Raw genomic sequence first — 17,562 nt, 5'->3', positions numbered from 1 at the left:
TGGCTCTCCTCTCTTCCCGGGGTGTGCCCCTCTGGGTATCCACACACAGCTTTCTTTACTCAAATATTGCCCTCTTAGGCCTCTCTTTGATGCCGTCAAAAACTTCAGCCCTCCCTCTGATACTTCTGCATGAGTTTTCCCTTAGCAGTTGTCACTGGCTAACACACAATGTATTTTACTTATTTGTGTTCGCTTTTGTCTATTTCAACACCTAGAATGGAAGATCCCTGAGGACGGGATTTCTTTTTATTAATTCTGATTGCTACTATCCTAGCACTGGGACCCATTCCTGGCCCCCAGTAGATGTTTCATATGTATTAGATAGAAATAGTATTTGTAAAGCAAAACGGTATAGTTTAGTGGTCAGGAATGCAGCTTCAGAAACTAGACTCCATGGACTCCAATCTACCACTAATACGTAGTAGTTTTATAACTTTGGGCAAGTTATTTAACCTCCCTGCGCTCCAGTTGTATCATCATTAATATGGAAGTGGTGTGAGCACCTATGCGTGGAACTGTGGGGATGATTAAATGAGATAATACATGTAAAGTATTCGGGAACCATGACTGGCGCATAGTAAGCCATCAATAAAAGACAACTATTGTGACTGACATATCTAGTATACAGAAGGTGCTTAGTTTAATGCTAGTTGTAATTATCATCACACTCAAGCTGTAACTGTCTGAGAGTCTCAGAGAATGAGTGGGTTTAAGAGCTGGAGAATGCAATTGTCTCAAACATCAGAACTAAAAAAGCCAAGCTTGCATTCTATCGGGGGAATGTGTGGCGAAGCTGACCATCTCTGATTCAATGCACACGTGCAGTTTAGGCTAATAATATCAAATAGCTGATTAAGCATAATATGATTGAAGGAGAAATGGCAGCAACAGGACAAAGGGTCCGAGCCGTGGTCACAAGGTTGGTCTAAGTTAGAAGGCTCATTTCATCTGTCAGGGAGCACGGAGTATAATTACCCGGAGACGAGCACAGAGGGCCTTCTGTTTGAGTCTCCTGAGCCATCTTGTCACAGCCGAATGAGGAGGCAGGCACAGGATATCATTAACTGTCCCACAAGCGAACGCCCATCAGAGCAAAGTTGTCCTGCTCAGCAAATTCCATTGCAGACATATCCAGCAACAGAAGAGTCATTTCTGGAAGCAAAGGAGCTATTAAACACATGATTCCTAAACAATGAGACAAAGTCAGTGCCTCCCCTTCATTCAACTACTTCCCCCTCTGATGCCGAGTTTGTGGATTTGGGAGGTTTGGGATAAATAATTAGCATTCTTTTTAAAATTTATTTATTTGAGAGAGAGAGAGAGAGTGCACGTGAGTGGGGGGAGATGCAAGGGGAGAGAGAGAATCCTGAAGCAGACTCCCCGTTAAGTGTGGAGCCCGACATGGGGCTCAATCCCAGGGCCCTGAGACTATGACCTGAGCCAAAATCAAGAGTGGGCTGTTTAACCGACTGAACCACCCAGGCGCCCCTAAAATTAGCATTCTTAAACTACATAAGCCATTAGGTAATCTAAAGGAATTATATGCCTTTTATTATTCTACAATTGTATTTATAAAATAATGGACAAAGCTAAGGATTTTCTGTTGTTATTACATTAACATGATGTATTTTTTGCCAATCTTTTATCTTCTACTTTTCAAAATTATTTAATCATGAAGATATTTTATTACTCCAGTCTGAGAGTATTTATATTACTATTACTGATTATGGATATTTAATACTTAGTATCACCCATTTTTGATAGTTTTGGATTTTATGATCATTATATTTTGTCTTATCTCTACTGTTTTCTTATTTTTTTATCCCTTTTTTAGATTAAGTTGTCTTTTACTTCACTCATATAACATAGTTTAATAACATAAATTTTATATATTTAACAACATAATATGTATAATATATTAATATAATATTTTAATATATTATATCCTATATATATTTATACATAAAATACTCACTATCTATCCTTCTAGTGGTTAACCTTATTTACATAACATTCTAGTTTGTTGTCAAACTAATACTTCCACATAAGTTTAAAAAAAAATTAGGTGACGCTCAGAATCTCATCTAGAAAATCGGAAGTTCTCTATAATTTTTCTCCACAGGTTTTACCACAGCGTGCCCCCCGAGATGGTGAGGGGGGGCAGGGTGAGCTTCCAGCCACACAGGCTCAGGAGCTGGGCTTCTGGGCCTGATTTCTCCTGGTGTGGCAGCCACAGGAAATGCAGTTTGCCTTACTGACCTATTCGTGACTGAACTGGTGATTGTGATGGGCACACAACCCACACAGATTTATGAGGAAGAAACACACAGTTATGAGGAAGAGAACCAGCCCTGGCCACATGTCACAAGAATCTCTGCATGAAATGCTACTCAGTAAGTGTCCAGCCTCCCACCGTCGGAGGAGGGAATCGGGGAAATCAATCTTGCCCCCGGGCAGGATGTAAACTCTAGTCCACGTAAACCTGGGGTCAGTGAATCCTCACGCCAGACCACACCTCCGCGTCCCCTTTCCAACAGCACAGCCTACTTTGTTCTTTCACATCCCATACCTTACTGTGAGTTTGTTTTCTTGGAAACAAGAGTCCCTACTTGGATGACAGCTCCTCTTTGCCCTTCATTGATCAATAGGCCTGCCACTAATCCCCAAAGTGGGCTGTCCTGTCGCTTTGCGCCAATGCCTGAATGTAGCAATTCCTAGACAGCCACGAGGCTTGCATTCCAGCCATCGAGGTGACACTGCATTTCTTTCAGCTGGGATTTTCTGATGCTGATGTTTTGCGTGGACATCCACCCTTCGACCGTTGAACTCTCTTCCCAGCTGGAGTTCCTTCTACAGCCCGCAGCGCTTCCCTCCGGCTCTGCTCCAAAGGGTAGCTCTGGCTCTGACACCTGCCACTGGGCCAGATCAAGTCGCAGGCCCTTTCGTGTGCATTCTCTCATTTTTTACACGCAGCTCTGGAGCACAGGTGTCCAAATTCGTGTAACGATCCTCATTTTAGAGTTCAGAAAATTGAGACTTAGAGAGACTAAGCGTCTTGCCTGTCGGAAACCAAGAATTCAGTGGCGCCTGTTCTAGAAACCAGAGCTTACCTCCATGCATTAGAAAGTTATTCATCCACGAAAAAGCATGACGTGCTGGTACATGCTACACTGTGCCTGAACGTAGAAAACGTTATGCCAAGTGACAGAGGCCACACACAAAAGGTCCCATATTGTAGTGTTCCATTCATAGGAAATATCCATAATCCACGGAGATAGGAAAGATTGTCGGCTGCCAGGAAAACTGCTTTCCTTCCGGGTGATGACAGTGCTTTGAACTATATGCAGGTGGTGGTTGGACAGCATGGTGAACGCCCTGAACACCGTTGAACTGCACACTTCAAAATAGTTAATTTTATGGTATGTGAATTTCACCTCCATTAAAAAAGAAAAAACAGGCCTCTGAATTTGCAGAACCTTAGTAAAAATAAGGATTCCTAAGCCTCATCCCAACATAGTCTGACTAGGCAGGTCTGTGGTTGATGCAATAATTTCTACTTTTTAATAGGCAACCAGAGTTATTCTGATGCAACTGGTTCCTAATCTTAACTCTGAGTAATATTGAAACAGAATAAGGAATTCATTCCAGCAAACGATTGTCAAGCTGTTGCTATGTCCCAAAATTTGTGCATGTGCTGGGAGTGCAAACATTAATAAAATGAGGCCCCTGCCCTAATAGAAAATACAAGTAAATCAGCCAATGCCATACCATAAGGGACACACAATGGAGGTGCATACAAGGTGCTGCAGCTGAGGAACCCTTGCGGGCAGAGGCCAGAAGAGGTCTCGTGAAGGAGGTGAGGGATGAGCTGAACAGTGGTGGATTAACACGCATTTCCCAAGGAGATGGAATTGAAGTGGTACAGACACAAAGCTGCCAGGCTGAAGTGACATCGTGAATAGTCATGGAATTGAGAGAGAACAGAGTGATCACTAGAAGAGCCGGGGGGGGGGGTGGAGGGGAGGAAGCGATAGTCCCATCACTGAATGTGCCATGTTAAGGAGCTGAACTTTATCCATGGGTTATGGAAATCATGAATTGTTTTAAACAGTAAAGTACCAGGGCTCAGCTTATATTTTAAAGATCATTGTGGCTACAGTATGAAGGATGGATTCAAGGAGTCCTGAAGCTGGAGGAAGAGAGATTCATTTAACGGCCATCACAGGAGACTCTGCATGGCTCAGTTGATTAAGTGTCTGACTCTTGATGTCAGCTCAGGTCTTGATCTCAAGGTCTTGAGTTTAAGCCCCGAGTTGGGCTCCATGCTGGGTGTGGAGCCTACTTAAAAAAAAAAAATAAATAAAAAATAAAAATAAAAGGCTATCACAAAATCATGCCAAAATAATGATAGTTTAAAAAGAAATGTGCGAAAATAATACAAGAAAATGTGAAAGGATCTTCTTATGATTTTAGGCATGAAAAATGCTTTTTATGTATAAAACTCAGAAGTCAAAAAAGAATGATAAATTAGATAACATAAAAATAGAATGTTCTGTGTGTATAGAAAAAGAAAATAAAATCAAAATATAAGCAACAAACTGGGGAAAATGTTTGGAACACATATAACAAGGGCTAATTTCCTTACTAAATGAAGACTTTTCATTAATCAATGAGAATAGATCAATGATCCAATAGAAATATAAACAAAACATGATGAGACAGTTCACAACTTACAAATGGCTTTTAAATATTCAAAAAATACTTTATCTCATTCACAATTAGAGCCAATTCAAAATAAAACTGTAATAAAATACCATTTTCACTTATTAAATTATATTACCTCTTCAAAATTTTAAACATTTTTTAAGGAAAAAAAAAAAAAACCTCTCCAAACAAATACAAGAAATTACAAAGCCATGAACTAATAAAATGCTTGTCATGCAGATAAATGTGAAACCAAAGGCACCAGATACAGGACGGGGATGGGCATTTATGCAACTGCCCGTGCAAAAAAAAAAAAAAAGACGTCTAAGGAATTAGCTGGCACTAAAAGCAATAAGTGTACAGCTGAGCTGGAAAACAATGCTCTCAGTATGATGCCATTCATGTAAAAATGTCTTTAAGTAACTTCACAAAATCCAAACAATTTTACAATGTGATATGGTTACAAAAAACAAATTGATCAAAAACAAAGAAAAGTATCTCTTGAGGTTTTAGGTTGCCACAATAGAAACGTATGAGCCAGCCTAAGGGAGATAAAGCCTCACATAGTAAATACAGGACAATCTTAGATTCACACATAGCTGAAGTTCAGTCTTTCCTATTGAATGATTAAGGTCAAGTAATTTAACATCTTTGATCTTTTGCTTTTCCTATCAGGAAAACGAGGTAACAAGAACCCATTCTCAAAGTTTTAAAGGATGAAGGAGAGAACATGCAAAGCAACTTAGCATGGTGCCTGGCACAGAATCTGTGCTTTCATGTCAATTCTCTTCCCCCTCTCCATCTTCTCTTCCCCCTCTCCTTTTCCCATAATATCATACTATCATACCACTTCCCCACAAGAATACTATATTGGCTTAAGAAGTTGGTGGCGGGTACTGAATCATCAAGAGATACTGGGAGAGTTAGCACAGTTAAGGAATTTAAAACCACTTGAGTCAGCCCCAGCAGAGTTTGGAGGTAATGGGAAAATAGAAAGGCAAGAGGGCCCAAGGATGGTTACAGACAAGTAGCGCTGGGCACGCACAGGTCTGGATCACCTGCAAGAACTTGAAGAAATTATTCACAACAGCAGCACATTTCCAGAAATGTCTCCTTGACTGGTAGGAGGAGGAGAAGAGACATATCGAGGCTTCTATGCTCTGAGCCAGAGTAGGAGCAACAGCCAATGTAGAATCTGTGAAATCAGAGACCCAACTGGATCCAAGCAGTCCAGAGGAACATGGGCTGGAGCCAGTTAGAGCAGTTCTCTGGCAATAGCAGTTCTCTGGCAGTTCTCTCATCGCCGCAGTGGTGAGAATATTACCTAACTTTTTTCCTCAGCTGGCAGTGCTGTTCTGAGAAACCAGGAAAACTCAAAGGGAGATAGATAAATACAGGGGAGAGGTGAGTGCCTTTCTAACAGTTTCCTAGTTGTGAAGAGACAGAAATTGATTTTATAGAATCTCTTCATAAATGGAATCAAAACTGCTTAAGAACATGAGCGGAGAAGGTTAGCCCCTAGGAACAAAGGTCAATCCTATGAAATGACCTCCATAATCTTTGTGTATTAGTCAGGGTTCTCCAGAGAAACAGAAACAATAGGAGAGAGAGAGAGAGAGAGAGAGAGAGAGAGAGAGACACGGAAGAGATTTATGATAGGAATTGGCTCACATAATTCTAGAGGTGTCCCTATACCTGCTATCTACAAGCTGAAGAAGAAGGGAAGCCAGTGGTGAATTTCAGTCAGAGTCCAAAGCCCTGAGAACCAGGGGAGCTGATGGTTTAAATCTCAGTCTGAGTCCAAAAGCCCAACAATGGGACGGGGGCAAGATGATGGTATGAATCCAGTTATAAGTGCAAGACTGGAGAATCAGGAGCAACAACGTCTGAGGGTAAGAGATGTATATCCCAACACAAACATAGAACAAATTTTTCCTTCCTCTACCTTTTTGTTCTATTCAGGTCCTCAGTGGATTGGATGATACCTATCTGCATTGGTGAGGGCAATCTTTACTCAGTCTATCAATTCAAATGCTAATCTCTTCCAGAGATACCCTCAACGACAAACCCAGAAATAACATTTTACCAACATTCCTTAGCCCAGTCAAATTGACACACAAAAATAACCATCACACTATGAAATAACCCCAAGCATTATTGAAAAGGCATTTGTCAGACATTTTGGTGAGTGAGAGATCTTCTCTGAGGATAAAGAAAAAATGGATGTCTTGGTTTCAAAGAGACTGTGATCAGGTCAAAACTAGAGTTAGAAACAGGCTCTCCAGTTCTATCCTCAGTCCTTTTCTCTCTTCTTTCTTTCTCATGTGGTATTGTGATTCATCTCTGTGGCTTTAAATACTAATCACGGTCAATGACTTCCCCACTCATTTCCTTCTTCCCCCACCCCACCCAAGCATGGATGCCCTCTTTACTTTGTTGAGGTTCTGAGGTTTAATATTTCTTCATAAATTCTCAACTTCACATATAATTGCAGAAATAAAACTTAAAATAAAAAACTGCCACGAACATAGATACAAAGTCCTCAACTTAACATTAGCAAACCAAATCCAAAAGAGAAATATACACCGTGATCAAGTGAGATTTATTCCAGGTATGCAAGGCTGGTTCAACACTTGAAACTTGAATAATGTAATCCATCACATCACAGGTTGAGAAAGAATGAGAAAAACACTCTCTAAACTAGTAATAGAGAGGGACTTCCTCAACTTAATAAAGAATACCTACAGCTAACATACTTTATGGTGAGAAACTCAAAGCTTTCTCACTAAGGTCATGTAGAAGCCAAGGATGCCCTCTAACCATTGCTTTTCAACATTGTACTGGAAGTCATAGCCAATTCAATAAGATAAGAAAAGGAAATAAAATGTATACAGATTAAGAAAGAAGACGTAAAACTTTTGATAGCAGGTAACATGATTATCTATATAGAAAATCTGAAAGAATTGACAAAAGAAAGCTCCAGGAACAAATAAGTGAGTGTAGCATGGTTGCAGGACACAAGGTTAATATACAAAAGTCAATTACTTTCCTGTATACAAAGTAAAAATAAAATACCATTTACATTAACACCCCCAGAATGAAATACTTAAGTATAAATCTAACAAAATATGTACAAGAGCTATTTGATGAAAACTACAAAATTTTGATGAACAAAGTCAAAGAAGAACTAAATAAGCAGAGTGATAATCCATGTTCATGCATAGGGAGATTCAATATTGTCATGATCTGTTCTTCCCAATGATCTATAGACTCAGTGCAATCCCAATCCCAATCGCACCTCATTATTTTGTAGATATGGGCAAACCGATTTAAAAAATCACATGGAGAGGCAAAAGACCGGATGGCTCCTGTTTTCCTCTACTTATTTATAAATATCAGGTTTGCTGTTTTAATGTCAATACAATTAAATTCAGTAAATATAGACAATAGATGTCTCTTTGGTGGTCACTAGGACCACAAGGATATTAATGTTCCTCACACAGTAGAGCAGGGCTTCTCAACAGCATTAATGTCTTAGGAGGGATCACTGCGTATGTGTGTGTGTGTCTAGGTTGTCCTCTACATTGCAGGATGTTTAACAGCATCTTTACTTTCTACCAGTAGATTCCAGTAGCATCCTCTCAATCATAACAAACAAAAATGTCTACAGATATTTGCAAAACATCCCCTGGTGGAAAAATTGCACCCAGTTAAGAACCACTGTTCTAGGGGACTTTTTTGGAAACTAAAGGCAAGCTCAGAAGAAGTTCCATCAGGGACAGGACAATGGGAAGAGGACAATCGGAGATTTGGAGTTAGCTACAAGAAAGGTTTCCAACGGTACAATACAGAACTGTTTTTCATTTGAACTAAATGTTTACCTGGTAGTAAACTGATATGAGGGATGATGAGATGGCTGTTCCATTCAACACAGAGCTTAAAAGTTTAGACAAAATCACTCTTTTTAGGAGGCTTATTTAAATGTCACCTATCAGCAAAAGCACCCGAAACATTAGAAGGTAATCTATGCTCATGAGAGGAGATTTTGGTAGTTCAGTTTATCTGTGTCAAAACCAGGAAGTAACTAGATACAGATAGATTCTCTAATCATTGGTATGAAGAACGTTTTCTAAATGCTTGGGAGCTTGGGTGGGCAATGAGTTCCACAACGGCCTTGCAATTCCCCTGACAGCACAACGTGAGGATCTGCCTCAGCCCTATTTACAGAAATTCTCCTGCTCATCACTGAAAGGTAGACTCCTCTAGGGTGAAAACTAGCACCTGTTTAATGATCCTCAGTGTGCTAGGCTGAAGTTTAGGATAGAAAGCGAGGAGCAATATTTCCAATGAAGACCACAGGGTCACTTCGCAAGTTGACGAACAGGCAGTACTCACAGCAAGGGATCTGCCCGGAGCAGCGTGAGCTAAAAGAACCACAGCTAACCACTGAATGCCATTTCTTCTTTCCGAAACAAGCTCATCAAAGGCTCCATTTAAAATCTTTTGGAGGGGTGCCTGGCTGGCTAAGTCGGTAGAGCATGCAATTCATCTTGGGGTTGTAAGTTCAAACCCCACATTGGGTGTTAAGATTACTTAAAGTAAAAAAAAAAAAGAAAGAAAAGAAAAAGAATTAAATCTTTTTTAAAAGCTGTTAAAAAATAAAAAGTAAAATCTTTTGGAAAGATTTGTGCTAGAAACAAAGAACTATGTGAGGGTAGCTTTGAACCTCTGATTCTAAGTCATTTATTTCTTCCACAAATATTTGTTTAGCACCTGTTGTGAGGTACTGTCTAGGTATTAGAAACAGCACTAATCAAGATAGTTCAATTCCTCCCCATTTTGTCTGGGGAAGGTGTAGGACCAGCCCCAGACAAGAATAAGGAAGCAGGATTTCTGTGTCTTTCTGGTCTTCCCCCATTCTTGCCCTCTAAGTGCACTTCAGTAGCAAGGCCTGAGGGAAATAGTTAAGAGCACAAGTTGTGAAACCTGGGTTCAAATCCTGATTATACTTTGCTAGCTCTGCAACTCTGTGAAAGTACCTAACGAAACATTGTCCAGTTTCTTCATTGGTAAAGCGGGATAAAACAATAATATCTGTATCATAAGATTGATAAGGGACTGAATAATAAAACATATACATCAATTACTGTATGGTGACTAACATAATATAATAAAAAATCATTAAATAAAATAAAATAAAATAAAAAACATATACATCATTAAATACAAAGTAAATGTACAATCAGTAGCAGTCAAAATAGCAATAACAACCACCACACATTCATCCAGAACTTGGTGTGTCATGCTGGGTTTTGTCTGCCCAGAGTCCTAAAGCATTACTATCATCCTCTACCCATCATGCTTTTCAAATCACATTCTCCCAGCCTCTCAGAGCTTGCTTTTCTCAGGGTTGGAATCGTGGGGAATGAGAAGAGACTAGAAGGGATCCTGTGACTGGGGGGTGGCGATGGACCTATACTGCCTTTGCTACTCCGAGTCCAAAACTCCTGAAAACTAACGGTATATAAAATCATGGTATTAAAGAAAATAGAAACAGCTCAGAAAGCACAGTTCTCATGAAACGAGTAACATTTTAGGACCCAATAGAAATTCTGAATGGCAAAAGCTAGACGCAGAAGAACACTTCACTAAGTAACGAGTTTTGTTTGGGTGGGAGGAGACACATCTGTTGCAGTGGCATCACAGACCAGCTACTAAGTTGGAGCTGGCCCAATGATAGCAAAGACCTTCCTTTCGGGAAGAAGAGCAAAGAGTTGCTGGACTGTGGATACCAGAACTGGGTGCTAATTAGTCACGTTGACTTTGCAGATATAATGCCCATAAATGTCAGATTATATTTGTGGATTTAGCCCCCTGGGGGCAAAAAGTTGACTTGAGGTCATTTGGCTTGATTTAGATGAAGGATAGCAGATGGGTTTTATCATGAGTGCCAATCAGAGCACGTGGAGTGGGCACCTGGGACAGTGTATGGGGAAGGTTATGTGAGGCTGCATACCAGCTCGGTAACAAGAGTGCCATGTGGACTATCGATGATTGTGATGGGCAGATGGAAGGATTATCAGCGTAATGATGCAAGTTGACATCAAAGATTAGGTCAAGTCTACCTATTTCCCCCATTATATTAAAAACTAGATTTTTAGAGTCCAGGAGAGTTTATTCAATAGGTAAATCCAAATAAAATGAACTTGATACAAAGAATTATTTTCTCTTCACTTTTTGTTCAACATAGAGTAATAGAGTAACTTATACTCTACACACTGTGCTGGATGTTAGGGGAAGGAGACTAGAATAAATATGGTTTCTAGCCTCATGTGGCTTAGACAGCGGACTAGACCTTAAATAATCATTCAAATAAACATGGAATTGCAAACCAAAATAAATGCTCTAAAGGAAATTTCAGGGAGCTTTGAGTGAAGAACAAGAAAGTTGAACACTTCCTCAGGGAGTACTTTGGAAAGAACGGTGCATGGCACTTCCATACGGGGCTTTCTGCTGTCCCTTTGTGACAAGCAGAAACATTGTCATTCAACTAACAAATATTTATTGAAAGCCAAGTGCGGAGTTAGATGTTGAGAGCATAAAAAGATCCCTTTGACATATAAATCAGGTCAAAATATAAGTCGGAGTTCATTCTATCACCTTACATAAGCCCCACATGACCCGGCTCCCAGACACCGCTCCGACTCACCTGCTACTCCTCTCCTGTTTATTTTTCTCTGTGCATTTGCCCTCTAGTCAATACTGGCCTCCTCTCAGTCATTCAGGTACGCATCTTCTCACCTCGGGGCCTCAGCACTTGCTGCTCCTTCTTCCAAAAATAATCATACATTTATCAAACACCTCCCTCACCTCTTTCAGGTCTATTCAAATGGCACTTGCTCAGAAAACTTTGCTTCTGAAACACCCTGTGTAAAATCTGAGCTCCCTTTTCCCTAACACTTTTAATTCCCATTTTTAAAATTTTTTTCTAATATGCTATATATTTTACTTTTAAAATCTTGGTTATTGTCTGTCTCCCCCTAGGCTGCATATGACTTTCATGGACCCTAGGCATTTTTGCTTGTGTGAGCCCCCCTTCTTACACACACACACACACACACACACATACACACACACTATTAAAAAATTCCTATGACAACTATATTGGTATAAAGACAAATACAGTCTGACTCTAAAATATATATTCTTTTTCTTCTGATTTTAAAAGAAGTTAAAATTAAAGGCCTTAGGCATTGTGTTTACTTCGTCTAATGGGTAAGTCAGCCTTGGTCTTCCCAACTAGAATGTAGATACCCTGAGGGGCAAAGATGTTTGTCAGTATCATTCACTGCTGTGTCCCCAATACTTAGAATAGTACCTGGCACATAGTAGACACATAATGAATACTTGCTGGATGAATTAATGAAGGAATGCATGACCTGGAAAGGCTTAGGTTTCTAGGAACATGCCCTGCAAATTTTTAACTTTCGGAAACATCAAACTGTGGTTCAATAATTTCAAAGTATGAACGCCTTATCCCCACCACTAAATGCCTTTGTGAGAGCCCGCCCTATCTTTACTGAGTTTCGATCAAGCGCAGAACCACTTGAGAGTACAAGACTTCAGGGCAAGTACACCATGCCCTGCCCTCTATAAATTTGATACCATCCTGAGGTTTCACAGTCTTGTCAACAATATAAATGGCTTTAACCCAGGTGATGTGACAGGCAGTGGCAACCCCCAGACTTTGCTAACAGACATCAAGGGGCCTGTTCATTCAAGGCACCCCTCTCTGTGGCCGACTTCTTAGTGTGTACCCTTGAAACTACAAGTAGACCTTCAGTAGCCGAGCGAGTGTTAGCAAGCGTTGGCGTGTCTGAACTGGCCTGCAGACATCTTGTAGAGACTGTTTCCTGCCTCTTGTTGGCACGTGTTCTCTGCTTCAGACACTTTTACTTTAGAAGACGCTCACTCAGATGTCTGCGACGTGAAATGATGTTGCCTCATCAACTTGGGTTTCTAAAAACATCAGCTGTGGGGCGCCTGGGTGGCTCAGTCAGTTAAGCATCTGCCTATGGCTCAGGTCTTGACCCCAGGGTGCTGGGATTGAGCCCAGGTCGGGTTCTCTCCTCATCTGGAAGCGTGCCTCTCCCTCTGCCTCTCCCCCTACTTTTGATCTCTCTCTCTCTCTCTCTCTCTCTCTTTCTCGCAAATAAATAAAATCTTTAAAAAAATAAAAATAAAAACATCAGCTATGCTGTATCATGAAAGGTCTTTGAAAGGCTCCATGTCAAGCTGCACATATAAGACAGCTTTGCAATTATCCCCAAGGAGATCTCCAAAAGCACAGTGGAGGTTGATGGAGCAACAAGCAGAGATGTCTTCTCTACATTGCAGATTATATTTGGGAAATTAAAATCTTTCCATCTTCACAATGACAAGTTGACCTGATACTTTATCGTGGGCGAGGTGTATGTATTCTCTAAAGTATGCGCTCATCAGCAGCCTGCTTTGTTTTCAAACCCACGCTTTGTTTGTTATGTAGCAAAGGTGCCAACCTAACTTACTCTGTTTATCCCAGGAGTCAAATGGAGTGAATCACCGTGAGTCTACTTATATGAAGGGCCAAGGATATCTTGAAAAATAATTCTTTTTAGAGGAAATAAAAAACATCAAGGTTCACAAGTTTCATTCAAGAACAATGAAAAGTTTTCTAAAGGAAAAAGGAAGTTGTCACTGGGCCTCGTGTTTGTCGTCTGTTTACTGTCTTCTCCCGCACCACAGACAAGAATACAAGCTCCACAAGAGCAAGGACTTCATCTATTTTATTCATTGATGTGTCCCTAAAACCTAGAACAGTGTGAGTACATGGCAGGTGTTTAGTAAATATTTGTTGAATAACTGAATGAATTGCATTCCTATCCGGTCCCCACAGATTTCTCTGAACTGTAGCAGGAGGAATCTACAAAGAAGAAAAGAGTAGAACTGTTTAGCAAACTATCTGAAAGCACAACACAGCTGCTGCACTGGTGATAGAAGTTTAAACAGTGGCCAGAGACAGGGCTGCTGGCTTCAACAGCTGTCCCCTTACACCAACATCGATGCTCTTGGCTTCAGGCATGAGAGACATATGCAAAATTACTGGTTGGCCCTGGAAGTCATGCCCTCCGTGGCCACTAGCAGATGATCTGCTGCTTTTAGTCGTGATGGGGACCATCACCCCCGAGAAGCAGAGCTGAGAAAAGGAAAAAATAGATTCCACAAAGAAAACTAGTTCATGATTCACGAAGCACCAAACTAAATCAGGCTCTAAGGTAGTTTCCTTCAATCACCAGAGCCTGTCCTGAATTGGCCGCTGCGCTTGAACGTTGATTCTCACTGCCTATGACTCTCCAACTTCCTTTCTTAAACAGGATTCTAATCTTGGTGATGAGATGTTTTGTAATGAATACTGCTACTGTGGATGGGAAACAAGCAAGTTTCAACACCATTCCTTTATTGGAACAGTACTTTGAACTAACCCTGCCCTGTGACATGATTTCACAGGGTGTCAGGGACTCAAAAGGACCCAAAATGAACCACAATATGTTTTGACTTCTAAGTGCCCATGAAGTCTCACACCCTTTTTCAGGTAGAGCATGTACTTTAACAAAGACTTTCTAGAAACATCTATTTGCTTAATTTGCTTAATTCCAAAGACAATTTTGGGAAAGGAATTAGAGGCCATTCAAGAGTGGTGTATAGTTCAGTGATGAGCAGTTTGGGGAGGGACTTTCAGACAGGGAGATATTTCAGTGTCTCTCACAGCAAACACAGCACAAGCTGTAGGGGCAGTGATGGGATCATAATCACTAGTATCTTTTAGCCATGGATAAATCCAGCTAGGACTTGAGAGAAACACATTTGCTTCCTTCTTATTGGGAGTCTGTTGAACTCTCAAGTATAGCCTTGGGCTAGGGCCAGATGGACAGTGCACGGGACAAGAAGAGAAGCTGCTTGTGGACCTGGAGAAGAGGCCCCAAGGAAGGCTGGCACCTGGTGTGGTGTCTCTTTCGTGAGCCATTTAATTTGTTTTTGGAGCGAGGAGGACAGTCTGCAGGGTAAGAACAACGTGAAGGAGAAAACAACAAACAAGAAAACTGTGACACAGAAGCCAAAGGAAGGGTCTGTTTTGAGAAAGAAATGATCAACAATATAGAATGTGCTGAAAAGTCAAATAAGATGAGGCCTCAAACTGCTGAGCAAATTTAGAGACATGAAGGTCCTGAGAAATAGGGAGAGAACAAACCAGACACGGCAGAAATTTGTTGTCTCCCAATATCCATTCTCCGCTTACTCTTTGGTAATAGAATTTTTAGTTGAAACACATGATGCCCAGAATAAAAACCCCATTTCCGAGAGCCCCTTGCAGGTGACTGGGACCGTGTGATTGATTTAAGTCACTAAAGATATAAGTTGAGGTATCTTGCCAGCTGCCAGACTTGTTCCTTATAAACTGACTAGCATATGTCTTTGCCACGTTTTTCTCCTTCCTGCATTCTGTTTTCTGAAACGTGCTTGTAATTGTGCAAATTCAAGCCCAGCTCATGAGGGCCAGGACCAAGGGATGGTAGACCAGAAAGCTGGAAACAGCCTTAAATTCCAGGGACCTCGGGAAGCAGATCTGCTTCACCAGCCTTGGATTGTCTACCTCCAGACTTTCGCAATAGAGAAAAATAAAAGTCCATCTTATTTAAGCTATCATTACAGCCACAGCTAATCCTAGCTGAAGTCATGGTCTAGTGTCTCATATACATCATGGCCAAAGCATAACTCTTGCCCTCCCTCCCCCAAAGTCTGCTCCTCGCACATTCTGCCCCATCTCAATTAATGACACGCCTATAAACTCTGTTGCTTGATTTCTCTCACAGCCTAGTTTCATCCAACAGTAAGTCCCGTCAGCAATACCGTCAGTAAGCGCCATGACTGCAGCTAGTTCTCCCTCTCTGCCCCTACCTCTCCAAGCAGGTTGGTAGAATTTCCCTCCCAGATCACTGCCATAATGTCCTCTCTAGTCTTTATGCTTCTTCCTTTCCCTCCATAACCCATTCTTTATGAAAAATCTGAGATCTTTTTAAAAATGTAAATCAGCCCATAACTGAATTCTCCTCAAACCTACCCCACTGATGTGGGAAACAAAGGCAAAAGAAAAAATTGAATCTCCTTACAAGTTACAGCCCGTGGACAAGTCCTTGAAACAGGCAGAGTGACACTCCTGTAGGAATGCAGCTGCCTCAATGTTAATACTTTGCTCAGGACAAAAGGCAATTTTAGCTTAACATTATCACAATCCTCCAGGATCCGGTGAGTCTGCTTTAGCATATAAAAATTCCTTTGGAAACTTCCTTTATCTCTACCCCTCAAGATACATGTTGGCAGTCACCCTCCAAATATATGGCCCACTGATATATATCTGAAGGGTCTCATGACTAAGTTTTTATTAGACAGTAATAAATGACCTTTTCTAAAAATAGCTAGCCCCCTCAAGGTCCTAGAAACCTTGCTTCCAAAATTCCTCAGAGACATATGCCATCCCTAACCCCTCCCAACTTGAAAGTGTATCATGGGCCACTCCTCATGACCCCCGTGCAGTTCTTTCTGCCTACGGGCCCTGTCCCCATGCTTTCATAAAATCACCTTTTCACACCGAAGATGTCTCAAGAATTCTTTCTTGGCCGTCGGCTCCAAACCCCCACATTTCTACATCACCATGGCTTTCCTTCGTACTTTGAACAAAACTTTAAGTCTTTGCCACGATCTGTGTGGACTTATACAATATGCCTTCTGACTACTCCCAATTCCATCTCCTGTTTATCTCCTCCTGACACATGCCTCTCAGGTTCCGTTGGCCTCCATCTTGTTCCCTGAACAGCCTACCTCATAATGATGTACACCCACTCGTAAGCCAGATGCTGTGGATTTTTGAAAAGCAGTGATTCCATATTAGTCGCTGTCTTTGTTGTGTCCTCTCTGTCAGCAGAAGCCTCACCGTGTATCCCCCGCAGCTCTCCTGCTCCTGCCTCGGCCGCCTTTGCAACAAGCTCCTAGCACCGAGTGAGGAAGAATTGTTAAGAACTAATATCAGACGCTTTGCACCAGAGAAGTTTTCATATATTACCTCTTTCGTTAAGTAGAGAATATCATCAATTCCATCTTCCTGATGAGGACACTAAGAATTAAACAGAGTAGGTGCCCTGGACAAAACCAAGAGCTAGTAGGAGGACAGACGTGTCAACCCAAGTGCGGGTCCCCCTTGAACATCAGTATCATGTTCACATGCCAGCGAGAAGGAAAGTCAAGACAAGAGAAATCACTGCCTCTAGGGGTTCAAATCCTGGGAAGAGGAACCAGAGGCTGAATTTCTCATGGGAATGAATTTCTATTTCCTGGAAACCCCAGTGACAGTGGCAATACTGAGTAGAAGCCTTTGGGAAAAAACAAAAGGAAACAATTTCCCTGTCTCACTTGAACTGTCGCCAGTTTAAACTTGTTTAATTTGTCTTACTTACCAAGCTCTAAAAAGACTGCCCTGCTCCACTGAGCAATAAGACCAGATAAAGTGCCTTTTAAATGCATTAAACCAGCCAGGGCACTAAACTATTTGACTAAGATTTAAATTGAAACAAAACATCAGTATAGGAAAGTTATGTTCTGCAAAAGTAATTTGTTCTTTCAACATTATACCATCTAGTTATAAAAAGGATTCGTGGAATTTATCTAGTAAAGATATCTATACATCTATGTCTCTATGTATTACTAGTGGTTCTGTTTCTTCTGGAGAACCTACTACAACCCCTAAGCCAGCATCAGACATAATCA

This window comes from Ursus americanus, chromosome 13, assembly GCF_024610735.1.
Source record: "Ursus americanus isolate L20-20 chromosome 13, mUrsAme1.1.p, whole genome shotgun sequence".
NCBI classification, from domain to species: domain Eukaryota; kingdom Metazoa; phylum Chordata; class Mammalia; order Carnivora; family Ursidae; genus Ursus; species Ursus americanus.
Note: the sequence above shows the minus strand (reverse complement) of the source record.